This window comes from Ptychodera flava, unplaced genomic scaffold, assembly GCF_041260155.1.
Source record: "Ptychodera flava strain L36383 unplaced genomic scaffold, AS_Pfla_20210202 Scaffold_73__1_contigs__length_589788_pilon, whole genome shotgun sequence".
Classification (NCBI taxonomy): Eukaryota; Metazoa; Hemichordata; class Enteropneusta; family Ptychoderidae; genus Ptychodera; species Ptychodera flava.
Window position 1 is genome coordinate 122,377 of NW_027248395.1, and position 9,245 is coordinate 131,621.

A 9,245-nucleotide genomic window follows, 5' to 3' on the forward strand; every position below is an offset into this window, starting at 1 on the left:
AATCAAGCTCGAGGCATGGGCTATATATGTATGAATACTTTCAGTCTCTTTACACTGACGCTCAAATGCGATAGAACGCTGTGTATACACATGTTCAGTGGAATAACAATAACGAGTTGAAAACATGGCGGCCACTTTCGCCGATGGTAGATTTTTCCATCGATTTTTTTCACTCATTTTCGTTCGTATGAATTTGAAACTACAAGAAACAATTGAGAAGAAGGGTTACCTTGAAGTATTGAGGTATTTGCTTGTAATTTGCCAAATTAAAGGAGAAAAAGAACACCCTGAATGAAAGTGTATACATAAACGTGCGTGAAATTTTAATAGCCTTGATGATTCGGGATATTTTGCATGACTTATGAATATTAATATTAAATCTGAACTATTGCGTGACACTTCCTGTGTCATAGAAGTTTTAAAGAGAAATAAGCAGCTGCATATAGAAAAAAAGCAGTAAATAACAGTCTACCGGGAGTATTATAAAGTGCAGGTGGCATCAATTTGCTTCTGTAATGTCTGCAGAGTAAAATATACAAAAATGCAATGGAGTGCACTGATAATATGTTATGTTGTTTTAAACAATGAAATAGGAACAATTTGAAGTACAATTATACATATTTTGATGGACTTTGAATCTGTCGAGTGCATATAAGTTTTTGTTTTTTATTCTCTTGCTGTAAACTGTTAAGTAAGATACAGGTGATATATTTTTTTTTTTGTGAATCCATAGTGACATTTTTGTTTGTGACACATAGAACTTGTTTATAATTCCATCAATGCACGTTTGGAATACAGACCTCAACAGCATTTGTTTTCAACAATCTTGCCTACCGGTAACTACATGATGAATCAGTCATATTGGCCGACAAATCTTCAGAGCTATTTAGGACAGTGCAGTGGTTTATGATCTTCAATGTGTCTGGCCAATAGGATACACAAGGAATGATCTACCTAGCTCAACTTTACACAATCACTCATCTGCTAACCTATATGCAGAACACACAGAAGTATACACCAGAAAAGAAATCACCTATGGCACAATTCTTGGTCCTTTTGATAGCACCCCATTCACAGTTAAGGCAGCATTATGTGTCTTCATTTCTGTCAGTACCAAAGAAAGACAAATCTGAAAGACGAACTTTCATGGATCTCTCCTTCCAATTCAATGCATCAGATAAAGACCGCATACCATGTGACAACTTCCTTGGCACCCCATACAAATTATCTGTAACCTTCTGTGGATGATTTTATCAACATCATCAATTTTTACAGTCCTGGTTGTCATATCTTTAAGTACAACATTTGCCAATGTTACCGGTGGATCCCCATAGACCCAGGCGACTGTCATCTTCTCGGCTTCTCCTAGCAACAAGCACTTTTCTGTGATACAAAACTTCCATTCGTCCTACGCACCCCTTACCGAAATGATACCCATTTACATAGTGTTTCCTACGGGTAACAAACATGTGTCATATGCATGTTACCTATAGGTTTCAAAATATGTGTCTGACCATATTGATTTTAACTTTTCGTTATGTATTGAAAACATGGACAATACATGTTGGAAACATGTATGGCTTGAAATCCAGGCAGTTGCACCCAAATCTGTGCTGCTCAATGAAACATGTTTGTCACATGGACATTACACCCCTCCGACATGTTGGCAATCAAGAATCTATTCTCTTCCATGAAGGTCCCTCTCAAGGGTACAAGAGCTTGTGGAATATCTTTCCCGGAGAGCCCAGAATTAGATTTTCTGATCTCTTCTAGAAAGATTAACAGGTTAGCTGCCACTCTGCCTGGCAATAAGCTGCCTTTCTGCTAGTAGATTTCCTACTGATGTGCTTTATAAAACAACCTACCTTCTGCACTCTGAATTATAGTCACCCCAACAACTTGAAACATTTTTATCAGTGCTGCTGAGAAACTGCCATCACCTTACCACTTCAGAACACTGTGCTGCGCAGACAAAATAATGCGATGGCTAAAAAATTTGGTGGGAATAAAATTTAATCCACCAGATTTTTAAAGCCAATCAACATAATCAACATTAAACTGTTAAGTTGAAAAAATGTTCAAGTGTCCATAAAGTCCAGAACTTGATATTGTCATGGCCATGAGCTCTTTTTAAAGACCTGTGATTGTCTGTATGGTTTTAGTTATTGCTTGACCTGTTATCTTGAGGTTGTCCTGTGCATATGCTGGAAAAAATAAAAAAACATCAAGTTAGATATAAAGCTTATAACAAAATATGTAATGTTAAGAGCACATGTGTTAGAATCCTTGCTAAAAGCTGACAATTTTGACTCTTTCCACAGCCATCAAACATTGAAGAATGAAATTCGCATGTAGTCAGAAAATAATGTCCCTCAATCTGCGAATGACCCGATGTGATTTGTTGTACAAGTAACCTTCAATTTGCGAATGACCCGATGTGATTTGTTGTACAAGTATCAATCTGTTCATATTGCAAATAGCTTCAAACTAGTGTATCCATAGACAGTGGAATCAATGGCATAAAACAAAATATATTTTTTCAGATGATTTATCCAGCAGGAAAAAATGTTGATTGCCTCTTTATTAAGTCAATGAATTTTTTAAATTATTCATGTACGGAATAAGACAGAAACGTTGCCACAAAAATTGATCTGTACTTTATCTTAATGTATATCTGCCAAAACATTTTATCCAACTATGTTATTATTTAATTAAAACTTCATCAGTCAATTATGTATGATTTGCAAAGGTTCAAGTGAAGTAAATGTTTATTGGTATAATTCAATTAAAATTGTACAGAGTCTACTACGTAACGTCCACTCATTTGGTTTGAGTACACATTGCATATCTACATGAACATTCTCAAGTCAAATTGGAATGCAGCATAGGAAAAAGGTAGGTCTTTGTATTAAAGGGAATTCACCAAAGAAGATTTTAACATTTATTTTTGGTAACTTATTCAAGAATTGCCATTTTTGCCATTTATAACTTGATAATTTTTACAAAAATGGATAAAAATAGTGGCAGAAGTTGCATTTTTGGGCTTCATAAACTAAATTTATTTTGAATGATGGTAAAACAGACCAAGCTTGGCGCTTTCATCACGTGATATGGCAGGGTACATCTTCTCATTGGTATGGCATTGTACACTCTCTTACATTCATGCTAGGCTGTGAGCACTTGCATAACATACACAATAGTTAAGCAAATACATAAAGCCTGGTGTGAACATGAATGACAATGCCACACCCATCAGAAGATGGTCCCTGCCATATGACCTGATGAAAGCACCAATCCTGGCACCTTTTCCCCTGATGAAGCCCTATAATGCAACTTTTGCCACAGATTTTATCTTATTTGTAAAAAACTGCACCAGTTATAAATGGCGAAAATTGCTTTTTCCGGAATAATTGACCTTAAAGCTAGAACATATGTAAATATCACCCGTGGCAACTTCCTCTTTAAGCCAAGCTCGAATTGCAGAGACTAACTGAGAGTACTATTCATTTAGGAATCTTAAGGTTGAATTTTACTTACCATTTAATGTTTCAAGGTTGTGGGTAAGTCTTTGATATCCAGCTCGTAGTTGTTTTCTTTTGTGAAACAAAACTCTGTTGAGAAAAAAAAAGGTGAAATACAATATTATAAACACATTATGATTAGTAATAATGCCATTTGATGTTTATATTCTGCTCCCCACAGAATCCTTAAAAGTACAGTGCATTGTTTGAAAACATGTCCTTCACAAGTGTAATAACTGTTGTTACGGTTGATAAATGAAATCTGTCCAGTTATACATTAGTATACTGAAATAATTTGCTTGCTCTATTTAGTTTACCAAAAAAAAGCTATCATGTATCTGAGCTCTCCCTGTCCTTCATAACGTTCATAAATTAAGTACAAATATGAAAAATTACGGAAAAAAGTAAATGCATGATCGGCCATTTACACTTTGTAGCCTGATTTTCTGTTAAGATAATAATTTCTCAGGAAACACTCTGTCATATCTCATCTTTCAAAACTACTATGCCCCTATCATCAGCCTTTGATCGACACATGGTGATAGCACAGCCCCTCTACTGTAGTGATAGCCAGTTTTGAATTTGACTTGTGCCCACATGAGCAATGAAGTCACCCCAAGTGAATAATTATCGAATTCAAAGCAATCGGCTTTACGGTTTCAGAGGAGAAGGCAATTGTTGACTGACCACAGATGGACAGACGACAACCGAGAAAGTAGCCTATTTGATAAGCTCTGAGTCCTTGACAGCAGAGCAAAAATATACGAGAAAATTGCAAAAAAATACAGATAAATAAATTTCACCACAATTTTAATAAATCTGACAGAGGTCAACCAAAGGATCATGCATATAAATTTTCAAAACAAAATGATTTTTTTGACCAAAAACCCTAAAAATTGCCCCCAAATTACAACCATAGAAAATTAACCACAATTCGGCTATTTTTGGCTTGGTTGTTTGACTGAATTGAATTTTGCCAATGCATTTTATAACAATACAGATATACAAATGATTTAGCTACACTAGCCCTGCGTACAGGTCTGTGTGTTCTCGGCGTTATACGGCCTCCACCAAAGCCTTGCAACGGTCTATGGAGATAACTACATGTACATGTAGGGCTCTGCGGTCCGGATCCGGACTGCAACGAAAAAACGGTCTTTTTTTGACGAAATTCTGCTCTATCGAGGCAAAATCCTTTCCCTGCCTACCTTTACCTCCTAACCGACCCAAGAAAAGGTGCGATTAATTTCTCCTAACGTCCAAACCGTTCGTTTTCTGAAACATAACGTACTCGACAGGTTGTTTACGACTTTACCCATGGAGGTCGCCATTTTGAATCTCGCTAGCGCTGCAAGACCCCAGTTATCTCAATAGACTGTTGCAGGGCTGTGGAGGAGGCCGTAAAACGCCAGGAACACACAGACCTGTACACAGGGCTACAGCTACACTTACCTTGAGTAATGTAGATGGCATCAAGGATGGTTTTTGTCACCATTCTGCTACCATTACATCGCAAAATTTGAATTCGTGTCAACCACCGGTGGCACATACTTGAATAGATCCGTAGACTGTACAGTGACGCCGTCTCGAGATTCGAATCGCCCAGTCTTCGTGGACATGCAGAGGAATCCGCTACAATGGTATTTTACAGACTCAACTCATTTTCTGACGTCTGAATCGTTCTCACCAAACACCAAAGTCATGATTTCATGTGTAAAAATGACAGCGATTTCACAGCAACGGAGACAGCTAACGTGGAAATTGAACCAGTCCAAACCGACGTTCAAACTGATCAAGCCTCGTTCTGGTTCATAACGGAAGTCAAGCGTCGACCCCGTCTCACTTGCGATCAGAAGATTCGATTCGCTGGAATTTTTCGGCAACTAATTGAAATTTCTGTGCACAAAATTTATACGACAATTACGGTTACTATTCTTTGTTTAGAACAAAAACAAGCGTTTTTAAGGCGTTCGTTTAATGACCTCTGACATCACATGACTAACCTTTGACACGGAGTCAGCTGTTGCACAGAGCCACCGTGACAGAGCCCAGAGTACTATGAGCGTAGAGTAAGTGCAAACCTAACTTATTTCCTGCGTCCATCCTTAAAATATTTCATGAAAGTTACTCAAGATGCTTTCAAAGTCTACCGGTAACTAATACTTCGTCAAGCTTTAGTTTTGCAGCGAGGCATTCTTGTAAACCCGGAAGTAAGCGCCATGGAGGTTGCTATAACCATGGCGGTACCTCTGCTACCTTCATGCTATAACGTAGAATGACCGTGAATTTAATATTTTTTTTCCATTACTGAAACTCAATGTGTTTGTGTCATGGGGCTGACAATTAACCACATGGTTGTTTGACTTCGACAGTAACTGCTTTCAATTCACTCGATGTTGAAAACGAAAACAAAATACATGAAGATCTTATTGGTCCAGTGCTCGTGATTATGAGTCGTCAATTTAAACAATGAATGTTTACAAACAAAGATGACATTGGTTTTTTTTAACAAATATGTCAACGTTAGCACAGTTGAGCATGGATGTAAAAAATAGATTTACATCCATAAGTTGAGCAACTGCATACATTAATCGCTTCTTTATTTAGCTCCGCGTTTTTTTGGTAAAAAAATTTCTCTAAAACCCCATGTCCGATTGCTTTGAAATTTGATATGCAGTTCACTTGGGGTGACCTCAGTTAGGTTTGTTCAAATCAAGGTGACATTTTTATATCTGTACTTTAAGGCAATTTTTGTCATTTTTGTTCAAGAAATATTAAAAATCTTCAAAACCTACAAGTCACATAGCTTTGATATTTGATAGATAGGTCCATAAGGAGCTTTTCCAGATATGTTCACATTGTGCAGAAATACATAAATTTCTATTTTCAAGATAATTTTTGTCAATTTTGGTCAAACTATTGTTTCCGCCAAAACTACTTGCCTTATAGCTTTGATATTTGGTATACAGGTTCATAGGGATAATAAAAATGTTATGCTTTCAAACGATGATGACATCTACAATATTGTAATTTCAAAAAATGAGTTTCTCAAAACTTAGGAGTCTGATAGCTACGACATTTGGTATGCTGGTCACTATACAGATAAGATGTGATGTATTTTATAAACCTGCCCTTCAGGAAATACACATATATTAAACATATTCATCTCATGTAAACAGTGCATGACCTGGAATTCGCTCTCACACTTACCTGCTTCAAACATGAATGCAAAAAAATAACATGTTTGATATATGTATAAACAGCACCAACAGAAGTGTCCTTGGGCATAAACACTTCAGCAGCTATTTGTAAACACCTTTTGTGCATATTGATTTCCAACTATCATGCACTGTGTATGAATCTGGCATGCTAGAAGCAAGTTTTCACTTTGTCATTTCGGTAAGGGACTGCAGCCATGGCTTGTCAACTGACAATGAATGCTTTGATGTACATATATCGTCAACAAGGCCTTAGTGCAATCAACTATATTGAAGACTTTGCAGGAGCAGACAAACCAAGCACAGCCATGGAAGCTTATGATGCTCTAAAGTCTACTAATATGCACCACAGTTTTGAACTGGCAATCGACAAGGGCATCCCGTAACCTCATAACTACCCTTACCGAAATGATACCCATTTACACTGTGTTTCTTACTAGTAAGAAATATGTGTCATATACATGTTACCTACAGGTTTCAAAACATGTGTCTGACCATATTGATTTTAATTTTCGTTATGTATTGAAAACCTGAACAATACATGTTAGAAGCATGTATGGCTTGAAATCCAGGCAGCTACACCCAAAATCTATGCTGTTCAATGCAACATGTTTTTCACATGAACACAACACATCTCTGACATGTTGGCAATCAAGAATCTATCCTCTTCCACGAAGGTCCCTCAAGGGCACAAGAGCTCCTGGAATATCTTTCCCGGAGAGCCCAGGATTAGATTTTCTGGATCTCTTCTGGAAAGATTAACAGGTAAGCTGCCACTCTGCCTGGCAATTAGCTGCCTCTCAGCTGGGCAGATCTCCTACTAATGTGCTTTATAAAATCAACTTACCTTCTGCACTCTGAATTATAGTCACCCAAAAAACTTGAAACTTTTTTATCACTGCTGCTGAGAAACTGCTGTCACCTTACCACTTCAGAACACTCTTCTGCGCAGACAAAAATAATGCGAGAGCTAAAAAGATTGGTAGAAATAAAATTTAATCCACCAGACTTTAAAAGCAGATCAACATAGTCAGCATCAAACTGTTAACTTGAAAAACTGTTCAAGTGTCCATAAACTCAAGAACTTCATATTGCCATGACCATGAGCTCTGTTTAAAAGTATAAGCTGTGACTGTCTGTTATGGTTTCAGTTATTGCTTGACCTGTCATCTTGAGGTTGTCCTATGCATAAGCTGGAAAGAATAAAAAACATCAAGTAAGATATAAAGCTTATTAAGTTTATAACAAAAATATGTAATATGTTAGAATTGCTAAAAGCTGACAATTGTGACTCTTTCAACAGCTATCAAACATTGAAGAATGAAATTTGCATGTAGTCAGAAAAGAAAAGAAACTATTATATACCCTCAATTTGCGAATGATCCAATGTGATTTGTTGTACAAGTATAAATCTGTTCATATTGCAAATACCTTCAAACTAGAATATCCATAGACAGTAGAATCAATGACATAAAACAAAATTTATTTTTTCAGATGATTTATCCCGCGGGAAAAAATGTTGATTCCCTCTTTATTAAGTCAATGAATCTTTAAAGTTATTCATGTACGGAATAAGACAGAAACGTTGCCATAGGTAGTAAAGGGATACCAACTCCACTCATTGTTCATATTTGGGTTGTTTGCGTTTTATGTATAATATCGTGTATAATATAAGTGTATATCCTGTTTGGCTGTTTCATGTAAATTGTTGTTTTAGCCATGGCGTAACGGTTAGGTCAACCCTATCAACGCTATCCCCATGGAGGTTACAATACCAGAACATAAGCTTGCAGAAGCTGATCGAGTCACTTCTCATCAATTTCCCACACATGAAAAAATGTACACAGAGACAAATGCAGTCCTTGATAGGTAAACTTGTCTTCATTGCAGACTGTGTTTGTTCTGCTTGTCTGTTCATGGGCCGCATGTTAGCCTTGTTGCGGTCAGTCAAGAGGCACCATCATAGAATCTGCATAACCTCCTATTTCCACAATGATGTAAAATGGTGGTTATGCAGCCTTCATGAGAAATTATAACGGAGTCAGTATAATGCCCCACGATCGTTGGTCACAGCCAGATGAAATCCTAGCAATAGATGCTTGCCTGTCTGGATGTGGTAGATGGCTCAAGTTATCTCCTGACTATGCTCTGAGTTTCATACTCTGGCTGTCATCAAGTGACCCATGAATATCATACTGTCTCCTATGTTACACTTTGTAAAGTTCAACGTTAAACCATGCTCACTAAATCGCTCACCACTTTCTCAACTCTGGCATACAGCTGCTCATAATGCTCTGCTACTACCCTAATATTATCATGTATGTTATGGGCACCTTCACAACCTTTCAGACCTGGCTAATTAAATTTTGAAATTTTTCAGTTACCATGTTTACACCAAAAATGAAACGCCTGTAACGATACAAAGAGTTGGGCCCTGAGAAAGTTGTAATATCCTGCTACTTTCATCGAGTTCAATTTGATGAAAGGCCATATTCATATCAAGTTT

At 37.1% G+C, this 9,245-nt stretch overlaps 1 long non-coding RNA gene across 1 annotated transcript; it reads right to left on the bottom strand.

The window, feature by feature from the left end:
• Nucleotides 1–1,995: 1,995 nt before the first annotated feature.
• On the bottom strand, nucleotides 1,996–5,301 carry LOC139128833 (uncharacterized). The gene is made up of 3 exons (XR_011551425.1): nucleotides 4,974–5,301; nucleotides 3,538–3,611; nucleotides 1,996–2,204 (listed from the first exon to the last, which is right to left on the bottom strand). It is a non-coding gene; the product is annotated as an uncharacterized lncRNA (long non-coding RNA).
• Nucleotides 5,302–9,245: the final 3,944 nt, after the last annotated feature.